General features: G+C 35.2%; 1 pseudogene; it reads left to right on the top strand.

Moving 5' to 3' along the window:
• The first annotated feature begins 23804 nt into the window (after positions 1–23804).
• LOC123860959 (protein lin-28 homolog A-like) lies at positions 23805–24501 on the top strand (annotated as a pseudogene).
• The last annotated feature ends 246 nt before the right edge of the window (positions 24502–24747 follow it).

Raw genomic sequence — 24747 nt, 5'->3', positions numbered from 1 at the left:
ATGTTCAAGATTACCCAGTTTGTAAATAATAGAGAGGGGTTTGGAATATTTTCCTCTACCTGCAAAGTTCGTGCCACACATGCTTTTTAAAAGTTTAACAGCAATATGAAGGATAGATATAGGACTAAAATTTGAGTAACCAATAGAGCTGAGGGAAGATTTGAAAGATGATCCTTGAGGATAGTTGCAGACTAAGGGGAAGGAACTAGTGGAGAGGAAATGATCAAAGATACAAGAAAGAGAAAAGTTAGGTTGCTAAAGAAATGGGAGATACAGGGTTAACCAAGAAAAACAGAAACATGTTCTTTTACAACAGAAGGAAAGGAGGATGAACATATGGGGAAATACTGAGATGGAGTGGAGATTGTAGAAGCAAGAGAGTCCATCTGTATTAAGAATAAGAAGCACAAGGGTAAGGTGAAGTTTTAAGTATCGTTTCAGGTAAAATCCATGCTTTAATTAAAGTGAGACGGTGGAAGAAATATAATAATCAGCCAACATTTATTGAACACAAAATAATACAGGCACTCTTATAAGTGATTTACATATTCTGACTCATCTAAGCCAATAAACAACTCTGTAATATAGGAACTAATGGTCTCCATATTTATAGATCATGAAACTGAGGTTAAGTATCCAGCTTAAGTTCACATTAAAAAAACTAATAAGTGGTAGATTCAGAATTTGAACCCAAGCAATCTGGTTCCAGATTCCTTGCACATAGATATGGAAGTGTTTGTTCACAAGAAAATGAGAGTGTCAAACACACAAGAGATGAGCTATCAGAAAAGTGGATGGGTGAAGCAGGAGGAGGGACATATGAGTAAGTAGAATTGAATTCAATTAGGCATAGAGTCCTGAACTGAAGTCTCAGTATGGCACTTACCAGATGTGTTCTAGTAAGCATAGAGAATGTATAAATTATCCCAGTGAGAACTACTCTGCAGAAAGTCTATGTGCTACTAATTCTAGAAATCATTATTATGTGGCTAAGTGTAGAATCTTTCATGTTTTGAAATCAAGAGCATTAATCTGAGGTAAATCTCCTAATTCTTCTTTTTACCACCTTAACACCCTTGGTTTTTAAATCCTCCACCAGAAATTAGAGTACATATGCAGGTAGTGAGGATCTCTGTATATAGTGTCAAATGAGGGACATGTAAAACACACATCAATCCTCCAATTCCCTGGTAGCTAATAGCCTGTCACATTGGGCAACATTTTCAATCCCTCCTATGGCTTAATACCCAAATGTAAAGGTCCAGAGAATGACAAATTGAATATCATTTGCGCTCATTAACAATTTACTGGTGATTTATCAATTTCCTAGCCAAGAGATTGAGGCAGAGGACATTAAAGTTTCAATATGATAAGTGGTAAAAGGAAAAATCCACCAGGAAAAGATACAGAACGTCAGATGTTACATGAACAGAAAGGTGGGAAGTTGGGATTAAGACAGACTTGCCTATTTCTCAGTTTGACCAAAGAGCCAGTCTTATGCTTTTGCTTTGCCATCCATCAATTTGTGCTCTTTCAAATTTCAGCACAATTCCTTCAAAAGGAAAGCTTGGTGTTTGCTCTGGCCTCTTTACTGAGTAAATATGTTCTACTATCAGACAAATCAAACAGATTCCCTCCTCAAAAACTACACTGAAAAATATTAAAGGGAGAGAGGCTAATGTCAAAATAGCAAAGCTCAAAAATATCTGAAGGGAAATACATATAGCTTTGCTGAACACTTACTGTACTTTGCTAGTCCAAATCCTGCAAAAATACTCCCCATCTGCTTGTAAAGAAAGTTTCCAAATTTCTTAGTGGCTCAGTGTCATGAGAAAATAATATAATCACCATAGCAAAAGTAGTTACACATAAGGGAAAACTGGCTGCATTCTCAAAATTCTTTGTTCACTAAGGAAATGCCTTGATATCTATAATAACTTCAGAAACCACAAGTGCGTATGCATGGGGACAGCAGATACCTTATAGAATTTCAGTAATAGTACTTTTTCCTATTCTAAAGGCCAAGTGATTCCTGACCAAGAATATGACTTTACCTGTTTCTTTACTATACAAAATAGTGATTTGTCTGTTCAAATAAGATACTTAAAAAAGGTTTGACATGGTGCACTGATTCCGAATGGACAGATTTAAAATACTTCATTGCATTATTATTTTTCTTGGTGGTTGTAAATGGAGGTTTGACTGTGTTGATTTATACTACATTGAAAATTCCTGCATTAGCCTGGAAAAAACATTAAGAGCCTTATATCCACTTGCTTCTGGAACTGGCAAATGAATCTTCTCAACCTTCTTATGATCTAAAATATTTCACAGGTCCGAGTTTCTGTTTTTCCTTTTAGAAACCCAACAGTTTTATTGCTGCTTTATTGCTTAATTGTCTTTGTCAAGTCATTTTATACTTCTGAGCCTCAATTTCTTCATCTGCAAAATTGGGCTAAGAGCACTTCAGAGTGCTGGTTTGAAGATAAAATTAGCGCTAATTTGAAAATCAAATTCCATAATTTAAGAGAAAATGTTTTGTATAGTAAATGTAAGGTGAATCATTTCATAGGAATACTACACAAATAAAAGATAAGATTTTTTTTAAAAAAACTAGTTGCCATTCTTGCTTAACAACACTAGAAAGAGAAAAAAGAAAACTTTATTTTTCATATCATAAAACAAACATGATGGAATGACCTTTAATATTTTTTCTGTCTTTATACAAAGAGGAAACTGAACAGGGACATTTAGAAAGGAGTGTTCAACCCTGAATTGTCCCTCTCATGTACAAGCCCCTAATGAGCCTCATTAGGGAAAAGGGATAAACACACAGATAAGAGTAGATTGCTCATCACAGTCTAGCTTTTATACCGACCACCTGGCTTATGGTTTTTATAATAATTCAACATTTTGCAGTAGTAGTACTTGGCAGAAAAATACTGGCCTTCCTCGAGGGCCTGACAGTTTAACTGGCTACAGAGCTACAATTGGACTGCCTCAAATTACAATGCCATTTCAATTTTCTATTAAGAAAAAGGATGTAATAGAGGAAGGCACAGAAATGCTAGAAATGAGCCTAGTGGCTGAGAACTCACATCACCTGTTTAATCATGACTATACTATTGGTAAAATATCCTCATAAGTATCACACCTTAGTTCATGCCAGTGGCACATGACATATGTTTTCAAGCATCCCAGGCCTATTTTGGACTGGAACGATAAATACTTCATTTTGTTTCTTTATTTGGATGGTAAGGAAAGCCTGGTAAAAACCTAAAAGAAAAGTACCTGTGCCTGAAATTGTGTTGTTAATTCTCTCTGTCTCTCTCAGTTAAAGGTATTCCATTACCCCTGTGCCTTATTTTGCTACTGAGTCAAATCTGTATTTTTGGCCTCAGTTATGACAGTTAGCGATATTGCTCTGTGCCCCTTTCTAGAATTCTAAAATTTTATTATTTACTATGGATGATCAAAGGGATAAGGTTTTAAGAGAAGAGAACTGCAAGCTCCTGGGTAATGCACATAAAAGGATACCATATTCTTATATTTATTATTTTGCTCACAATTTAAATCACTGTTTAAAAATGTTATACAAACTGAAGAGTTCAACATGCTGTAATAACACAAAGTAGCTGATTTAATGAAAATAAAAAAAATTGAAAGGGAGTCACAGCAAGCTTGTTTGATTGGAAAGTTAATGAGATCCACTAACATCACCAGTATCTGCTCCCTCTTGGACCCTTCCTCATTTATGAGCCACTTTTAAATCAGGGAATTACATTTTAAGGAAAACCATTTACCCAAATTTAATTAATCTGAATGAGAATCAATGTAGCCCTCTTAGTCAGCTTACCAACTGAATTAATTAATTTTATTTTAATTTCTGTCTCTAGATCACCTGGTAGGAATACAGGGATTAAGGAATAATACTAATGAAAAGTAAGTCACATTTATAAAAGAAGTGTTTATATATGAGTGGTCATTTTGGAACATGCCTTTCTTCCCAGCTGCTCTGCAAATAATCACTGGGATCAATCAGTACCAATTGGAATAATTGGCTTTATATGAAATTATTACCAGAAGGGGCACAGCTGAAGTGCAGTCCATTTTATTTTCTAAACTCCAACTTGATAACCATATTAAAGTAAACATGTTAATGCTATCAATTTCAGGATAAAATTTGTTTTGATTTCTAACCACAATGTCCAATTATCTTTCATTAAATGTATTTTATAACACAAAACAACATTGCTAATTTACCCTAGGGCTGGGAATCATAAAAATTTGTTGAGATAGTATTTTATGAGTCATGTAATTATTTTCCTGTATTCTATCTACATTTTCAAATTAAGCTATGGGTAGGGAGGCAATATAAAGAACACATGGCTGTATTTAAGAATTTTGAGTTCAAACTCCAAGCTTAACATGTAAGTTTCTAAGTAACCTTAGGTAAGTCATTTAACCTCTCTGAGCCAGTCTGTGTTTCATCTGTAAAATAAGGGATTTGCATTAGATTATTCCTTATGTGTGACATTCTATGTTTTTTTTTTCATTTTAAGGCCAAGAAGTCAACAATGAAGCTATTTTAAATGATTATTTACTTTAACACCCACCACAACCAACAAATGAAACTGGTTATATTTTTCTATTGTTATATGCCAACAAATTGGACAGCCTAGATGAAATGGATAAATTCCTAGAAACAAAAAATCCTAAAATTGAATCATGAAGGAATAGAAAATTCAAACAGACCAATTACTAGCAACAAAATAGAATCAGTAGTCAAAAAACTCTCAACAAAAAAAGTCCAGGACCAGATGACTTCACAGAAGAATTTTATCAAACATTTGAAGAAGAGTTAATACCTATTCTTCTCAAACTATTCCAAAAAACAGAAGAGGAAGTAATGCTTCCAAATTCATTCTACAAAGCCAGCATTACCCCAATATAGAAACAAGGTAAAGACACTAGAAAAAAAAAAAAAAAAGAAAACTATAGGCAGATATATCTGATGAACATAGATGCACAAACCCTCAACAAAGTATTAGAAAACTGAATCCAACAATATATTAAAAAATAATCTATCATGATCGAGTGGATTTATTCCAGAGATCACAAGTCAATCAACATAATATATCACATTACCAAGAGAAAAGATAAAAACCATATGATCATTTCAATAGATCCAGAAAAGATATTTGGAAAGTACAACATCCATTCACAATAAAAATCCTCAACAAAATAGGTTTATAGGGAACATATCTCAACCTAATAAAGGCCATTTATGAAAAACCCACAGCTAACATCATCCTTAAAGAGGAAAAACTGAGACCTTTTCCCCTAAGGTCAGAAACAAGACAAGGATGCCCATCCTCACCACTTTCATTCAACATATTATTGGAAGTCTTAGCCACAGTAATCAGACTAAATAAATAAATAAATAAATAAATAAATAAATAAATAACATCCAAATTGGTAAGAAGTAAAACTTTTACTATTTGCAGATGACAAGATATTATATATAAAAAGCCTAAACACTCCACCAAAAAACTACTAGAATTGATAAATGAATTCAGCAAAGTTGCAGTATACAAAATTAATGTACAGAAATCTGTTTCTAAAGAATTATAGAATACGTATGTTACCTACATACCTAGAGAATCCCTTTCTAGCATTTTTCCTCCCCTTGTTCCTTGATTCACGTTAGCATGACACTATGACAAAGAAGAAACCACATATCTATCACTACTAAGTTATCTCTGAGAGTGCCTCTGCTTCTAGGTCAGCTTCTATCCAGGAGGCTGTGAACTTCACTGTCCTCAATAAGGCCCTTCTATTGTCAGCACTGACCTTCACCATTGTTATATTGTTCACTGCACTGACCTTCACCATTGCTATATTATTCGCTGCAGTAATAATAACAGCAATAACAACAACAGTGGTAACTTTGAAAGCATCAACATTTGGGTACTTATTATTTGCCAGGCACTGGCTTAAAGACTTTGCATGCTTTATCTCATTTAACTCACACACAAAAAAAGATAGGTATGAATGTTTTCCCCTATCTTACAGATGGGGAAACTGAGACTCATAGAAGTTAAGTTACTTGCAAAAAGCAATATTTGGCAGATCCAGGATTGAACGTGAGAAGGCCCAGGTCCAGAGCCATCATCCTTAGCCATCGGGTCATATTGAATACCCATTGTTATATCTAGCAATGTTTTAGGCACTAAGAGTGTGGGTTCATGAAAATATTTGAAAGAAGCTATGGCTGATGTGATAAAAGATCATGGAATGTGCAAATACACAGCTATGGGTAACATTATGGAATGCACCCAAGTAGTTCAAAATTTTCAGGGTTAAATGCTATTATAGTACATTTCTAAAGGAAAACACTTTATTAGAATCAGGACATCACAAATCAGTGAAAAAAAGGAAGGATGATTCAATAAAATTTTATGAAACTATTATTTTAGCTAATTGGAAAAATAATAAAGGGGTATTATTACTCATATCTAATATCAAAATTCATTCTAAATGGATCAAATAGTTCAGTAAAAAATATGTAATGAGAAAAATAAGGGTAAATATTTGTTGGATCTAAGATTAGTAAGGTCTTTTTAAGCTTAAGAACTCCTGAAGAAGGCTGAAGACAAAAGTTTGGTAAGTTTTCTATATGTAAAATGCCATAAACATTAAAAGTCAAATGATAAACTGATAAAAAATATTTACAACAAATATAATGGATTAATATTTCATATAAAAATGTTCTTACATATCAATAATAAAATATTCTAATACATTAGAAAAAATGTGCAGAGGCATTGAAAAAAATGAAAAAAGAAATACATAGGCCAATACATATACAAAGAAATTTAAATTCAATAACAACAGATATATTATTATGAAAACAATGAAATTGTGGTTTTTTTCTCTGTGTCTTTTTTTAAGTAAACCTTATGCCACTGATGAAATAAATTGAAGATGACACACACAAAAAAAATGGAAAGATATTTCATGCTCATAGACTGGAAGAACAAATATTACCCAAAGCAATCTACACATTTAATGTAATCTATTGGAAGGACAAATATTATTAAAATATCTATACTACCCAAAGCAATCTATACATTTAATGCAATCCCTATCAAAAACCACCAGCATTGTTGTTGTTTAGAGCAAACAATCCTAAAATTTGTATGGAACCACAAAAGACTCCAAGTAGCCAAAGCAATCATGAAAAAGAAAATAAAACTGGAGGTATCACAATTCCAGCTTTCAAGTTATATTACAAAGCTGTAGTAATAAAAACAGTATGGCACTGGCACAAAAATAGACACATAGATCAATAGAACAGAATAGAGAACCCAGAAATAAGCCCAAAAATATGAGGTCAATTAGTCTTCCATAAAGGCAGAAAGAATATCCAATGGGAAAATGAATGTCTCTTCAACAAATGATGTTGGGAAAACTGGACAGTGACATGCAAAAGGATGAAACTGGATCGCTTTCTTACATCATCCACACAGTAAACTCAAAATGGATTAAGGACCTAAATGTAAGACCTGAAACCATAAAAAATCCTAGAAGAGAGCACAGACAGTAATTTCTCTGACATTTGCTGTAACAACAACATTTTTCTAGGTATGTGTCCTGGAGCAAGGGAAATAAAAGCAAAAATAAACTATTTGGTATTACATCAAAATAAAAAGTTTCTGCATAGTTAAGGAAACAATCAACAAAACTAAATGGCAACCTACTGAATGGTAGTAGATATTTGCAAATGATATATCCAATAAAGTGTTTGTATGCAAAATATATAAAGAATTTATAAAACTCAACACCCAAAAACCAAATAATCCCATTAAAAAATGGGCAGAAGACATGAACAGACATTTCTCCAAAGATATCCAGATGGCCAACAGACACATGAAAAGATGCTCAACATCATTCATCATCAGGGAAATGCAAAACAAAAGTACAATGAGAGATCATCTCACACCTGTCATAATGACTAAAATCAAAAACACAAGAAAAGACAAATGTTGAAGAGATGTGGAGAAAAAGGAATCCTTGTGTACTGTTGGTGGGAATGTAATCTAGTGCAGCCATTGTGGAAGACAGTATGGAGGTTCATCAAATGTTAAAAATAGAACTGCCCTATAATCCAGTAATTGTGCTACTGGGTATTTACCCCCAAATTACAAAACACTAGCTCAGAAGGTTACATGCATCCTATGTTTATAGCAGCAATTTACAATAGCCAAATTATGGAAGTAGCTCATGTATATATCAGTAGATGGATGGATAAAGAAGAGGTGACATATATAGATATATCTTTATATAAATAAATAAATAAAATAATGCTGGTGGTATTTTGATAGGGATTACATTGAATGTGTAGATTGGTTTGGGTAATATTTGTTCTTCCAACCCATGAGCATGAAATATCTTTCCATTTCTTTATGTCATCTTCAAGTTATTTCATCAATGCTTTATAATTTTCACAGCACAGGTATTTCACCTCTGGATAAGTTTATTCCTTGGTATTTTATTTTTTTGGCAATTTTTTAATTTTAATTTTTTTTTAAGATTTTATTTATTTATTCATGAGAGACAGAGAGAGAGAGAGAGAGAGAGAGGCAGAGGGAGAAGCAGGCTCCCAAGGAGCAGGGAGCCCAATGTGGGACTCGATCCCAGGACCCTAGGATCATGACCTGAGCTGAAGGCAGACGCTTAACCATCTGAGCCACCCAGGCGCCCTTTTTTTGGCAATTTTAAGTGGCACTATTTTCTCAACTTCTTTTTCTGCTGATTCATTTTTGGTGTATAGAAATGCAACAGATGTCTATACATTGATTTTATATCCTGTGACTTTACTGAATTTATTTATCAGTTCTAGTAATTTTTTGGTGAAGTCTTTAGGTTTTGCTGTATATAGTATCACGTCATATACAAAGAATAAGTGTTTTACTTCCTACTTACCAATTTTTATGTCTTTTATTTATATTTTTTGTCTGATTGCTGTGGCTAGAACTTCCAGTACTATGTTGAGTATAAGTGGTGATAGTGGACATCTTTGTATTATTCCTAACCTTAGGGGAAAATCTCTTAGTTTTTCACCATTGAGTATGATGCCCACTGTGGGTTTTTCATATAAGGGCTTTATTATGTTGAGGTATGTTCCCTGTAGGCCTACTTTGTTGAGGGTTTTTATCATGAATGAATGATGTACTTTGTGAAGTGCTTTTTCTGCATCTATTGAAATGATCGTATGGTCTTTATCCTTTTTCTTATTGATGTAATACATCAGATTGTCTGATTTGTGAATATTGTACCATCCTTACATCCCAGGAATAAATCCCACTTGATTGTGGTGAATGATCTTTTAAATGTATTGTTGGATTTGGTTTGGTAGTATTTTGTTGAGGAATTTTGTATCTATGTTCATCAGTGATATTGGCATACAGTTCTCTTTTTTGTGGTGTCTTTATCTGGCTTTGGTATCAGGGTAATGCTGGCCCCATAAAATGAATCTGGGAGTTTTCTTTTCTGTTCTTTGGAATAGTTTGAGAGGAATAGGTATTAACTCTTCTTTAAGTGTTAGGTAGAATTTGCTGTGAAGCTGTCTGGTCCTGGACTTGTGTTCGTTGGGAATTTTTTGATTACTCATTATATTTCACTGCAGGTAATCAGTCTGTTCACATTTTCTATTTCTTCATGCTTCAGATTTAGTGGAGTATATGTTTCTATGAATTTATCCATTTCTTCCAGGTTGTCAAATTTCTTGGAATATAATTTTTCATAATGTTCTCTTACAATTGTTCATATTTCTGTGGTGTTGGTTGTTATTTGTCCTCTTTCATTTGTGATTTTTTTTTATTTGAGTCCACTTTTTTGATGAGTCTGTCTAGAGTTTTAGCAATTTTAATAATTTTTTCAATGAATCAGCTTCTTGTTTCATTGATCTGTTCTATAGGGTTTTTTTTTAATTTTCTGTATTATTTATTTCTGCTTTAATCTTTTATCATTTCCTTCTTTCTGCTAGTTTTGTGTTCTGTTTATTGTTCTTTTTCTAGCTCCTTTATTGGTAAGGTTAGGTTGCTTATTTGAGATTTTTCTTACTTCTTTGTGGTAGGCCTGTTTTACCATAAAGTTCCCACATAAAACAGCTTTTGCTGCATCCTAAATATTTTGGTCATTGTGTTTTCATTTTCATTTGTTTCCAAGTAATTTTTTATTTCTCCTTTGATTTCCTGGTTGACCCATTCACTGTTTAGTAGCATGTTATTTAACCTCCATGTATTTGTTCTTTTCAGATTTTTTTCTTGTGGTTGATTTCCAGTTTCATAATGTTGTGGTTAGAAAAGATGCATGGAATGGCTTTGATCTTTTTTAATTTAAGACTTGTTCTGTGGCCCAAACTGTGATCTATTCTGGAGAATATTTTGTGTGCACTTGAAAAGAGTTTGGGGTTGCCTGGGTGGCTCAGTCATTAAGCGTCTGCCTTCGACTCAGGTCATGATCTCGGGGTCCTGGGATCGAGCCCCGCTTCGGGCTCCCTGCTCAGTGGGGAGCCTGCTTCTCCCTCTCCCACTCCCCCTACTTGTGTTCCCTCTCTCGCTGTGTCTCTCTCTGTCAAATAAATAAATAAAATCTTTAAAAAAAAAAAAGAAAAGAGTTTGTATTCTGCTGTTTTAAGATAGAACATTCTGAGTATATCTGTTAAATCTCTCTGTTCTGGTGTGTCATTTAAAACCATTATTTCCTTGTTGATTTTCTGTTTGGGTGGTCTATCCATTGATGTAAGTGTGGCATTAAAGTCCTCTACCTTTATTTTATTACTATCAATTATTCATTTATGTTTGTTATTTTATGTATGTGGTTGCTCCCATTTGGGTGCATAAATATTTACAATTGTTATATCTTCTTGTTGGATTGTTCCCCTTATGATTATACAGTGTCCTCCTTTTTCTCTTGTTATAGTCTTTGTCTTAAAATCTAGTTTGTCTAAAAAAAAAATCTAGTTTGTCTGATAGAAGTATTTCTACTCTGGCTTTCTTTTGACATACATTTGCATGATAAATGTTTCTCCATCACCTCACTTTCAATTTGCAGGTGACTTAGTTCTAAAATGAGTCTCTTGTAGGCAGCATATAAATGGGTCTTGTATTTTTATTCATTCTATAAACTTTTGTCTTTTATTGGAGCATTTAGGCCATTTATAGTCAAAGTAATTATTGAAAGATATGTGTTTATTGCCATTTGTTACTTGTTTGTGGCTGTTTTTTAGTTTTTCTCTGATCTTTTCTTCCCTTTTTTTTAAAGATTTTATTTATTTATTTGACAGAGAGAGAGAGAGAGATAGCATAAGCAGGGGGAATGGCAGGCAGAGGCATAGGGAGAAGCAGGCTCCCCACAGAGTAGGGGGAGCCCAATGTGGGACTCAATCCTAGGACTGCGGGATCATGACCTGAGCCAAAGTCTGTTGCTTAACCAACCAAGCCACCCAGGCACCCCTCTGATCCTCTCTTCTCTTTCTCTCTTTCATGGTTTGTTGGCTTTCCTTAGTGATATACTTAAAGTCCTTTCTCTTTATTCTTTGTATATTTATTAGTGGGTTTTGATTTGTGGTTACCATTTGGTTTGTATATAATATCTTATCCATATAGCAACATATATTAAGTTGATGGTCACTTAAGTTTGATCCCATTCTTTATTCCTGCCCCCATCAGCCCCCTACATTTTAGGTTTGGTGTCATATTTTACATTCCTTTATCTTGTGAATCTTTTGACAGATTTTTACAGATATGCTTATTTTTACTGCTTTTTTACTTCCAACTTTTCATACTCTCACTTATGGTCTTTCCCTTCTCCCCAAAGAGTCCCCTTTGATATTTCTTTTAGGACTGGTTTAGTTTTCATGAACTCCTTTATTTTTTGTTTGTCTGAGAAATCCTTTATCTCTATTTCTATTCTGAATGACAGCCTTGCTGGATAGAGTATTCTTGGCTGCAGATTTTTCCTATTTGGCACTTTAGAATATATAATGCCACTCTCTTCTGTACTGCAAAGTTTCTGCTGAAAAATCTTCTGATAGCCTTATGGGGTTTCCCTTGTATGTAACTGTCATCCAGGTAACAAGAAAGGTCAAGTTGTTTGTATTGACAATATTAAAAGGAAGGTAATTTGTTTTCTTCTCAGCTGTGGACATTTTAAGCTTTCACTATTCTGTCCTTAAAATTTTAAAGGATATTTAGACTTTCTTTCTGTAATTATGAACTACCCCAAAATAAATAGAAACTGTGTGATAACAAAAAGGTATTATTCATATACCAGAGAAGAAATTATATTACCAGAGATATTTGAAGCTTCATTACTAACATATCAGTGAAACACTGACAGAGGTATATAATTTGAATGCCATTTTTAAAGAATAGGATTATTCTATTAATTCTTCAGTTTTGTTGTTACACACCAAACAGAACTGCCATATTATCAGTAGAAATAAACTTTTTCCCCTCAGATTTGTCATCACTAAGTAAAACATTCACTTCAAACTTTTTAATTATTAAAATATTTAATAAACAATTTCAGAAGTCTCCTTGCTTATCTTTTTACAGCCACCTGAAATTCTCCCTTCTCTTTGTTTTATCTTTTACCTGTGTCTCTGAGGCACTCAGTAGCTGCTTTAGTAACTGCATCAAGAACACAGATAAACAAGGGTGCCTGGGTGGCTCAGTTGGTTAAGCATCTGACTCTTGATTTCAACTCAGGTCATGATCTCAGGGTTGTGAAATCAAGCCCCACATTGGGCTCCATGCTAGGTGTGGAACCTGCTTAAGATTCTCTCTCTGCATCTCCCTTTGCCCCTTCCCCCCACCCCCACTTGCACACACGAGTGCACAGTCTCTCTCTCTAAAATAAAAAAAAAGAATATAGATAAACAAAAGCTGCACTGTAGTTAATCTATAGTCACTATGTAAGTTTATAGTTATGGTGATTTAATTCTTTTTATCTGTTACAAAAGGGACTTCCTGCTGTAGCAGAGAACAATTGGGCTATAATTATTTTATTATGTGTATATTAGTTGGAAATGCTTTTGGTTAATTACTGACATGACTGTGTCTATAAAAACTGCAGTGATTGACTATTAAAAGGAACTGAAGTATAAAATAACCAATAAAAATAAATATATAGAATGATCAGAAATGACCTCATCTGGATTTGGCAAGTGAGAACCCATTAACCAAACACAATCTCTGACTCTAAAAGAGGCTTTTAACTCAAGATAGAATTATGGCAAATAAGTTCCTTCATGGTGTCCAAAATATTTCAGTAGTTGTAAGTCACGCAGTTAAACACCTTCATGAGAGGAGAGAAATTACTATCTGTGTCCACTACCTCTCCTCCATCAAGCCTCTCTAAAGCTACCATTTCATTAGACCCTTGAATAACAGGGTTTGAACTACACAGGTCTGCTTTTATGCATATTTTTTTAAATAAATGCATTACTGTACTGTAAATGTATTTTCTCTTCCTTATGATTTTCTTAATAACCTTTTTTTCTCTTCCTTACTTTATTGCAAGAATAATACATATAATATACAAAATATGTGTTAATCAATTGTTTGTTATTGATAAGGCTTCTGGTTAACAGTAGGCTATTAGTAAAGTTTTGGAGGAGTCAAAAGTTATGAGCAGATTTTCAACTGCATGGGGGAAGGGGATGGTCAGTGCCCCTAATCCCTGCATTGTTCAAGGGTCATCTAAATTGCTTCCTTAAGGACTCTAGAATTTCCATGACTAACATGAATTTGGGCAAATTAATCTTGCTGTCTGTGATGGTAGTGTATATAGATATATGCAAAAATCCTATATTATTTATTTTATTTCAGTGTATTAAAATTTTACCCTCTGAAGACATTTGCAGAGGCTAAAAATATAAAATAAAAACAGTTCTTTCAGTGATTATTCAACAGAACATCAAACAGAATGTTAAAATAAGCAGTTAAGTCTCCATTAACTTCATATGTATTATCCATTGCATTTTTTAATCCTAATCTAGCTTTTCTCTGCCTTCTATCCTCTCTCTCTTGCCCTTGTGAGCCTAATATAGTATGCAACTAGGAAGTTAGACTCACCATGCCCCACTAAAAAAATAGTTTTATAATATATTAGATAACATATAACAAATTTTGATTAAATATACACAATGTCCAAATACCCATACCACAATAAACCCCCATTCATGTAGATAACCAAGAACTGCTTATATTTTAAGTCATCCCTAGGATCCCATTCAGCAAAGTGATGTTTGGTTCATTTAAAAAAGGAATCTCCTACCATAAGCTAATATCTCATCCTCATTGGTGGTGTTTCCCAGCATCTGACTGCTATATTCTTGTTATTTCCTTTACTTACATTGTTTCTCATATTTTTCATAATTTCTTACCTTCTGCAAAATTAAATCCTCAGTAATGACCATACCTTAGCAGCTGAAATCTTTATTTCCTTTTTCACTTTTGATATTTACATAAAAGTTTTTTTTAAAAGGGAGGGGGGATTCAAACCTATCTGCTGGTGGCAGTTCCACATAATCTTTTACATAGCCAAAACTGGCTTACAGTTTAGCAGGGTAAACACCATTGATGATATCTGGAAGCTTACTTAATTATATAATTAATCCTTAACCCAAGTTGACTGTTGTTAGCAACATTTAAAAAGAAATCTCTTTATTGGTTGTACTAAAGACTCTGTCTTAAATGGTAATGTTTATTTTATTTTTGATCTCTAAACTTCTACATTACTAATTAATCTTCAAGACTCTCTTCATTTCAAATTCTTGTTTTAGTTGTAAGACTCAATCAGGAATTCATATGGTAGCAAAATTCTGCATAATATCTGCTTTTCTTTTTGCTTCTGTATCTATGAAAGGTCAAGTCACATTTGATATTAGAACAAAAATTATTGATGAGTTCTTTGATGTGACTGGTACGTTTAGGTTATACTTTGATATTATGGTCAACTCCTATTTAGTCATGATACTGGTGTCTAAAGGTAGCATGAATAATTGAAATCAATCCACAGATTGTCTTAAACCCTTATTTCACTTCTCCTATTAAATATTTTCCCATGGGAACTAATAAGTAGTAAAATGGAATGTATAAATTCTTACCTGCCGAGGCTTCAGGGGACAAAAAAGGAGCAAAAACAGGAGAAGAAAGGAGAAAAGCAATAATTTGTGTAATTCAGAACCTGTATAATTAATCTTTAACCCAAGTTGACTGTTGTTAGCAACATTTAAAAAGAAATCCTGTAACTACTTATTAAATGCTTTTCCTGTTATAATAGGTACATTATAATCAGTATGTAATAATTGCCTTGACCACATATAGCCAATGCTTCTTAGAATGAATGTACCTTCTAAATAGGCTTAGCATCCAGTTGCAGCCTTTACTTAAACAATCAACAATTGAACAAAATACAGTATATGCAGCTTTATTCTACTTTTCTTCCATGTACCTGAGACACAAAAAAGTGCTTAATAAATACCTGGTAATTTTGTTAAGTTGTTGCTGTGAATTATCAATAGAATATGATGTATTCTACTAAAAGCCTTTGAATCAGCCCTCCCTAAATGAAGCATCCCCTCATCACTTTAGCTTTTATTTCCATCATGATTACACAGGGATATATGTATTTGAGACTTCGATCAAATGTTCTTTAATCCCTATATATGTTTATATGCAAATTATTTTATTTATAGAAAATAAAAAAAACAGAAATCTCACTACCATCAATACTAGTGAAACCTGATTATAATAATCAAATACCAGGCTGACTGCCAGAGTTTACCAGCCTTAAACCCAGAATTGAATTTCTTTTTTTTTTTAAGATTCTATTTATTTATTTGTCAGAGAAAGAGAGATTGAGCACAAGCAGGGGAAACAGCAGTCAGAGGGAGAAGCAGGCTCCCCGCTGAGCAAAGAACCTGATGCAGGACTCCATCCCAGGAACCTGGGATCATGACCTGAGCCGAAGGCAGACACTTAACTGACTGAGCATCCCCATAATTGAGTTTCTTGTCATATACCTATGATATTCTGAAAATGGCTGACTTTTTTCACAGTTGACTGTAGATCTTAAATAAATGTAACTTATCCAAAGGAGCAGCCATAATATATCAGTAAAAGAAAGGGTTTCTAATCAATCTTTGGCATTCCAATACATTTAAGAGGTAAAGCCTAGCCAGTGGATGAGTCTGAGGCAATTCCTATGAAGACAGTAGATATCACTTGAATATCAGAAATACTCTAGAGTTTCTTTTTTAATTTAAATTAAATTAGCCAACATATAGTATATCATTAATTTCAGATGTAGTGTTCAATATAGAGTTTCATCTTGGTTAGTAATGAAATAGCCATCTGACAAATGCAGGCAGCACAGTGGCACTAATTAGGAAAACTACAGGGAAGTTACCTCTTGTCTTTCTGGTAAGTGAAAGACTAAAGCACTATGACACTACGTAAGCTTTTAAATGACATTCCTTGTAATGAAAATGCACAATATAAAGGGTTAGTGAGATAATGTAAATGTTTTAAAACATAGTTTTATGACTTTTTTTCAGAGTTGGAAAATATATCCTGGGCTACATGTAGAGCCAGTACCCCTGAGATAATTATAAGTCCCCAAAATAGGCATATAAATTTAGTAATAAACAACTGTCAGTTTATGTGTGCTTTCATTCATATTTACAAACCTACTGGTTACTACAGTAGACATTCTCAAATTGTCGTATTTAACAATTAACTTGTGCAAAAGCATGTAAGAACATTGGAAAATGCAAGAGTCTTGCAATGGTAAATATTTCTCCCATTATATTAACAAAATATTAAGAATAATAACATGGACAGTCTAATTAAATATGGAGAAACAGAATTTATTATGTGGAGATGACAAACTAATCATCTGTAGAGAAATAGTTCCCCAAAACAAACACATTAGCCAAGATTTAATTAAATTTGCTTCATAGGTATTAGTGCAGGTTTGAAAAGTAATAAGTGTTATTTAATTTGTCAACAGGATTTTATCACTCTAGGCTTTGACTCAGTCTTTATTGTCATTATATATTTTCTTTTTGCTCACTTTCCCTATACAATTTTGAAAAAGACTTGTATTAACAATATTTTTGGCATTTGATACATCTTATTTTTTGCCAGAGGTCTTGTTTCTATCTGAAGTAGACTCTCCAGGAATGGAAACTCAAAATCTGCATTTTAGGAAATTTCCCAAATAATAATAATGTATCTTAAATATAAACCCACTGGGTTAGTTGGTCACATCCAAATAAAGACAAACTTCATCATGTGTTTTCTAATTTCTAATGGTGGAAATTACAATTACTTTTGGCAGGCAAGATTTTTTACACGCTACTATCTTGTCCTATTGACTGTATCTTTCCCAGAGTAGCCTTGGTATCTGGGTTTTGGAGAGAGACATTATGGCACAAATATAAGAGCAGCATTCAATATAAATTCAACAGTATTATATAAATAACATTTATTTATTTATTATTTATATAATCATTGCATAAATAATTTCCATAATAAATAAATAAGAGTTATAATGTAAATTATGTAATGAATAAATTAGCATTATGTATTATACATTACTATATAAATTGTTTATATAATAAAAATAATATATATAATAACAGTCTTCCTCTTCTATGCTCCTGTCCCAAGCAATCAAACAAGAAAAAGAAATAAAAGGCATCTGAATTGGTAAGGAAGAACTAAAACTGTCACTGTTTGCAAATGATAGATACTAAATAGAGAAAACCCTAAAAACTCCACCAAAAATTATTAAAAATGATAAGTGAAGTCAATAAATTTCAGGAGAGAAATTTAATGTACAGAAATCTGTTGCATTTCTATACACTAATAATGAAGTAGTAGAAAGATAAATTAAGAAAACAATCCCATTTACAATTGCACCAAAAATAATAAAATACCTAGGAATAAATCAAACCAAATAGTCGAAAGACCTGTACTCCAAAAACTATAAAAGACTGATGATAGTAATTGCAGATGACACAAACAAATGGAAAGATAATCCATGCTCATGGATTGGGAGAACCAATACTGTTAAAATGTTCATACTGCCCCCCAAAATGTAAGAATTTAATGCAATTTCTATCAAAATCAGTCACAGAACCAGAACAAATAATACTAAAATTTGTATGGAACAACACAAGACTCCAAATGGTCAAGGCCATTTTGAAAAAGAGGAACAAAACTGGAGGTATCACTATCCCAGATTTCAAGATAAATTACAAAGCTGTACTTATCAAAACAGTATGGTACTAGAGAGTACTATGGTAAGCAAAATACATGTGTCAGAGAAAGACAAATACCATATGATTTCACTCATATGTGGAATTTAAGAAACAACAAATGGCAAAGGAAAAAAGAAAGAGAGAGAGAAGCAAACAAAGACTTTTATCTATAGAGAACAAGCTGATGGTTACCAGACGGGAGGTGGGTGAGGGGGATGGGTTAAATAGGTGGTGGGGATTAAGGACTGCTCTAGCTGTGATGAGCACTGGGTGTTATATGGAAGTGCTGTATCACTATATTATACATCTGAAACTAATATTACACTATATGTTAACTAATTGCAGTTTAAATAAAAACTTTAAAAAAAAGAAACAGGCAAGGACATTAAAACAGTTATAACTGTATTTCTGTTCTAAAAGTTACGTAGATACATGAAATATAAAGAAAAAGTAAAATGTCAGAGATGAAAGATAGAAATGAATAGAGATGAAAAAGGTACAAATTTCCAATTATAAAATAAGTAAGTCATGGGAATGCAATGTACAGGATAGTGGCTATAGTTAATACTATTGTCTTGCATATATTAAAATATCTGGAAGAGTGGATCTTGAAACTTATCATCATGAGAAAAAGTTATAACTATGTATGGTGGATGGATGTTAACTGGACTTATTGTGGTGATCATTTTGTAATAATACAAATATTGAATTACTGCATTATACACCTGAAAATAATATAATGTTATGTCAATTATACCTCAATTTTTTAAAAAAGTTAAAAAAAGAAATTTTAAAATATTTTTTAAAAAACAAATATATCCGGGGCACCTGGGTGGCTCAGTCGTTAAGCGTCTGCCTTCAGCTCAGGTCATGATCCCAGAGTCCTGGGATTGAGCCCCGCATTGGGCTCCCTGTTCCATGGGAAGTCTGCTTCTCCCTCTCCCACTCCCCCTGCTTGTATTCCCTCTCTTCGCTGTGTCTCTCTCTGTCAAATAAATAAATCTTAAAAAAAAAAATATATCCATGATACCTATCACCAGGCATGTGTTGTGATGAGCACTGGGTGTCATACACAACTAATGAATCGTTGAACACCACATCAAAAACTAATGACATACTATATGTTGGCTAACTGAACATAACAACAACAACAAACAAAATATATCCTATGATGGAAAAACATTTACTTGACATTAAACAATTCCTGTAATGCATTTTCTTTTTCTGTTATATTCAAGAATTAAATAGTTAGCTTATATTTTTATATAATTCTACCAGATGATCAGACTGTCTTTCTTTCTTTCCATTTATCCATTTGTGATAGATTGACTTATTTGTCCCAATTATTCACTCCCCTATAAATAGAATTCTATATTCACACTTTTGTCTCAAGGTAAGTGTACTTGTCTGATCTTTGACCTTGGATTTAACCACATTGCTTGCTTTGGCCAATTGGATTTTAACAGTCAAGATACAAGCAGAGACTTGAGATGTGTCTGCCCAGGTTTTATTGGCTCTTTTGTACTTCTGCCATCACCGTGAAAAAAATGTACACTGTAACCACTGCTCCTCCAATCTGAGCAGCAAAGTGAAACGTAAGGAGCAACTGACAGACCTGCAGGCTGTAGAAAAACCTTCCCTAATTGACCCACAGAAATATGAATGAGAAGTAAGTGCTTATTTTTTAATACCACTGATGTTTTGTGATTATTTTTTAAACAGCAATAGATCACTGATACAGTGTCTATCCATCCACCCATTCATCCATTCTTTTATCAGTATATGCACCAATTGAGATATCTGGAGTGATGTCTATCAAATGTTAACAATGGTTGCTTCTGAGTGGTATAATATAATTTTTAAAAGTACATTATTTGTTTCTTTATGCATTATTTGAATGTTTATAAAGGTAAAGTCTAATTGCTACAAAATTATAGTTACTATTCCTTCAAAAAGTAGGAACAATATTAGAAAAAATAAATAAGAATGATGTTAGGAAATACTCTATTTTTTAGGAAATATTTTATTTCTGAGAAAAATTAGAAATTATTTCTTATTATCTTTAGTTTATTGGTATGTATCTAAGAGTTTCATGCACAGACATAAACTTTTATTGCATTAATTATGTGAAAAAACTTTCATTTTGCTCTCAAATTCCATATATGTAAATATAAGGTACATTAAAAGCCAACCCACTGGGATAACTAACTGCTAAATTTGGGGATATGCTGATCTCCTATAACTTATTAAATGTTTTATTTGATGCATCTTTTCAGTGTGATGTACTTATTACAACTTCCATAAAAAGTGACACATTCCATATCACATATATAACACAGTAACTATTTAATAAAATGAAAAAGTGAGGTAGATTTTAAACAATGGGCAGGGGAGGAGGCAAGATGGTAGAAGAGTAGGGGACCTCATTTCATCTGGTCCCTTGAATTTAGCTGGTATCTATCAAACCATTCTGAATACCACAAATTCAGCCTGAGATATAAGAAAATATATCAGGAAGTACAAGAAGAAGAGTGACTGCTTTCTGCAAGGTAGGAGATGTGGAGTCATGAATCTGTGGGGAGATATCAGAAGATAAATGGAGGGGGAGGAGGAGCCTCCATAAGCTGGCTACTGGAAAGTGATATAACACTGGAGCACAAAATCAGAACCCTTAGAAATCTGCTCCAGTGAGAGACAACCATTTCTGAAAGGGGCTCAGGGGATGAAAAGGGCAGAATTCTAGGTTGGTCATTGTGGTCTCAGGATCTGAGGAGACACAGAACTAATGGGGGTGCCTGAACCAGTAGAGTGCCGAAGCAGGGGAGCAGGGAAACTGGTCACAGCAAGACCAAGAGGGGACTCTCAGCTCAGGTCACCATAAACCATGAGCTGGGCCGGTTGGGTGACCACTCTTTGCCTGAGCACCCTGAAAAGGACTGGAATAAATAGGTCAGCCATTTACCATCCCCTGGAAGGGGTGAAACGGCTGCACCCACGACCAGGCAACAACTCTCAGGGCGGTGGTGGTCCCAGAAAGGAGAGTAGAGCAACACCCATTACTCCCCCCAGAGCAGACGAGTAGGTACATTCACGAGCCCGCAAACACTCTCAGTTCCTGGGCGCACAAAGGGCAGTGGCACGGGTCCCTCAGACTCCCCCTGGGAGGATTACAATGGGCAAGCACTGCAAGAGTCTGTGGAGTTTGACGCACACAAAAGTGAAAACTGTTTGTCCCAGAGGGTTTATTGAAGAGGGGGGCCTCTGATTTCTGAGCAATGGGCCACAGATCCAGGCTCGGCCATATTTACTGTGATTCTCTGAAGAAGCATAGAAAGCCTCCAGGGAACAAAAGCCACACAGAGGACCAGCTTCCACTGAGCTCACCCCTTGACAAGGAGTTGGGCAACTACGCCCAGGCAAAGACACCTGAGAAGCAGCACAGCAGGCCCCTCCTTCAGAAGACAAACTGGAAGAACAGGTGAACAACAAGCGTATGGATCCCACAAGACTGTAAAACTACAGCGCTGGGGAAAATAGTATATTCAGCTCCAGGTGTTTTCTCACGATTCATTTATCTTTCAGTCTAAAATTTTCCATTTCTTTTTTTTACCTTTTTCCCATTTCAACTAGATTCTTATTGTACCAACTTATGTTTTTAAGTTGGTTTTTAACTTTTATTTTTTACATCTACATTTTATAGATATATGCTTCATTCAATTAATATATATAATATACATTATATATTATATACATAAATAATATAATATATAATGTATATATAAAGTTTTGCTTTCTTTGTAAATTTGGAATGTAGTGTCTTTTAACACACAGACCAGAATTCAATCAGGAACAAGAGGATCACCCTGCTTTGTCCACCCTGAGAGATTATAGTCTCTCCCCCTGCCCTTTTTTGTTTCATTTTGGTTTTGTTTGCTTTTCTGTTGTGGTTTCTGACCTCTTCAGATTTGTCTAGGGTGTATTTTGTTTGGGTCATGGTTGATATTTTGGACTCTGCTCACTTGCTCACCCATCCTTCTTTGGGCAAAATGACTAGAAGGAGGAATTCACAACAAAAGAAAGAACCAGAGACAATGTTCTCCGCCACAGAGCTAATGGATATGGATATAAGTAAGATGTCAGAGATGGAATTTCAGGATAGCAGTTATAAATTTAATAGCGAGGCTTGAAAAAAGCATAAATGACAGTACATAATCTCTAAGGGCAGAAATGAGATCTAATCAGGTCGAACTTTAAAATGTTATGAATGAGATGCAGTCTAAATTGGATGCTCTAACAGCTAGAGTCAGTGAGAAGAGAGAATAAGTGATCTAGAGAACAGGCTGATGGAAAGGAAGGAAGCTGAGAAAAAGAGAAAAGACAACTCAAGCCCATGAAGAAAGACTTCGAGAATTTAATGATGTCCTGAAAAGAAAAAATGTCAGGATTATTAGGGTGCCCGAGGGAGTGAAGAGAGAGAGAGGGCCAGTATATTTGAGCAAATCATGGCTGAGAGCTTCCCTAATCTGGGAAAAGAACAAGCATTCATGTCCAAGAAACAGAGAGGACACCTCCTCAAATCAATAAAGTAGATCAACATCCCGACATATAATAATGAAGCTTGCAAATCTTAGAGAAAAAGAAGCTATCATGAGAGCAACTAGGGAAAGGAGGTTCCTTATGTACAAAGGGAGGAACATCAGAATAACATCAGACCTATCCAAAGAAACCTGGCAGTCCAGAAAGGGCGGGCATGTTATATTCAGAATACTAAATGAGAAGAATATGCAGCCCAGAATACTTTATCCAGCAAGGCTGTCTTTCAGAATGGAAGGAGAGATGCAGAGCTTCCAGGACAGGCAGAAACTGAAAGGAATATGTGACCACCAAGCCAGCCCTGCAAAAAATATTAAAGGGGATTCTGTAAGCAAAGAGAGACCCAAGAGTAATATAGATCAGAAATTAACAGAGACAATCTACAGAAACAGGGACTTTACAGGCAATACAATGGCACTAAATTCATATCTTTCAATAGTTACTCCAAATGTAAATGAGCTAAATGCTTCAATCAAAAGACACGGTATCAAATTGGATAAAAAAGCAAGAATCATCCATATGCTGCCTACAAGAGACTCATTTTATTTTATTTTTTTTAAATATTTTATTTATTTGACGGAGAAAGAGTGAGCACAAGCAGAGGGAGCAGCAGGCAGAGGGAGAGGGAGAAGCAGGCTCCCCACTGAGCAGGGAGCCTGATGTGGGGCTTGATTCCAGGACCCTGGGATCATGACACGAGCCCAAGGGAGCCAATTAACTGGCTGAGCCACACAGGCATCCTTACGAGAGACTCATTTTAGACCTAAAGACACCTCCAGACTGAAAGTGAGGGGGTGAGGCCTCCGGACTTCTCTGGAGCTAGCAGCCACCAGACCAGGGGCCCTGGCCAGGTGTTTAGCGGACTACCATGGGCTCTGTGTCAAACCAGCAGTTTGCAGGTGGCTGTGCCAAGATGCCTAGGAGGCGCCGGAGGACGCCGCCCTAGCAGCAGAGGAGCCGCAGCTGCTGCTTGTTGCCGCTGTCTGTAAGTGGTTCAACGTGTGCATGGGGTTTGGCCTCCTATCCATGACCGCCCGTGCCAGGGTCGTGCTTGACCCCTCATGGATGTCTTTTTGCACCAGAGCAAGCTGTACATGAAGGGCTTCTGGAGCTTGAAGGAGGGTGAGGCAGTGGAGTTCAGCTTTAAGAAGTCGGCTATGGGCCTAGAGTCTATCAGGGTCACCGGCCCTGGTGGGGTGTTTTGTATTGGGAGTGAGAGGCGACCCAAAAGGAAGAACATGCAGAAGCGCAAGTCAAAGGGAGACAGGTGCCACAACTGTGGAGGTCTAGACCACCATGCCAAGGAATGCAAGCTGCCACCCCAGCCCAAGAAGTGCCACTTCTGCCAGAGCATCAGCCATATGGTGACCTCGTGTCTCCTGAAGGCCCAGTAGGCCCCCAGCTCACAGGGAAAGCCAGGCTACTTTCAGGAAGAGGAAGAGGAAGAGGAAGAGGAAGGGGAAGAAGAAGGAGAAGGAGAAGGAGAAGGAGAAGGAGAAGAAGAAAGAAGAAAGAAGAAAGAAGAGATCCATAGCCCTGCCCTACTCCCAGAGGCCCAGAATTGAGCTACCATGGGTGGGAGCAATTCTTTTGTCATCAGGAAGTTTTGAAGAGCAGGCATCAATTGGCAGAGTGGAGAAAGTGGCAGCAAGGTGGGAAGGGCAGCAGCTGGCTCTGCCATGCATCTCAGGCTGGGGTCCACATCATCACCCCCCCTTCCCTCTTGGCACAGGGTAGGGGGGAAGGGGTGAGGCCAATGATCTCCAACAGTGCTTTATCCATATGCTCGAGAGGGTTCTGGAGAAAATCCC

Source organism: Mirounga angustirostris, unplaced genomic scaffold, assembly GCF_029215605.1.
Source record: "Mirounga angustirostris isolate CCGP_5_RB_7025 unplaced genomic scaffold, mMirAng1.0.hap1 SCAF_11, whole genome shotgun sequence".
In the NCBI taxonomy this organism is placed as follows: domain Eukaryota; kingdom Metazoa; phylum Chordata; class Mammalia; order Carnivora; family Phocidae; genus Mirounga; species Mirounga angustirostris.
This window is presented reverse-complemented; position numbering and strand designations above follow the sequence as displayed.